This window comes from Sinocyclocheilus grahami, unplaced genomic scaffold, assembly GCF_001515645.1.
Source record: "Sinocyclocheilus grahami isolate Dianchi unplaced genomic scaffold, SAMN03320097.WGS_v1.1 scaffold1499.1, whole genome shotgun sequence".
In the NCBI taxonomy this organism is placed as follows: Eukaryota; Metazoa; Chordata; class Actinopteri; order Cypriniformes; family Cyprinidae; genus Sinocyclocheilus; species Sinocyclocheilus grahami.
This window is the reverse complement of record NW_015506678.1, coordinates 204345-204861: the sequence shown is the minus strand read 5'-3', so window position 1 is coordinate 204861 and position 517 is coordinate 204345.

Below are 517 nucleotides of genomic sequence, written 5' to 3'. Positions count from 1 at the left end.
GTGTGTGTGTGTGTGTGTGTGTGTGAGAGAGAGAGTGTGAATGTGTGTGTGTGAATGACTGTTGTTTCATGTGCTTTCTTTCGTCTCTTTCCTTCTGCTGCTCTCTGGATCCAGAGCAGCTCTGTGAGTGTTTCTGAAGATGTTCATTAGTGATGATGATGCTGCATGTGTTATAGTGTTCATTCTCTCAGCTGCTTTTCGTTTAAATTAGTCTCTTTCAGTTTTTATCATATATAGTCACCTGTCCTGTTTTTGTTGACTAAAAGTCTGAGAATTTAAGTCCATTTTATTCAATTAAGTCTTAGTTGTATTTTACTCAAGCTGCATAATGGTTAAACTGATCATCATTATTATTTTGCTCAAGATTATAATTGCACTCACATGCTTTATTTGAGCTCATCTAGTGTCCTGATTTATTATATGTGACCCTGGAGCACAAAACCAGTCATAAGGGGCAAGTTTGTGAAATTGAGATTTATGCATCATCTGGAAGCTGAATAAATAGCTTTCCATTGAT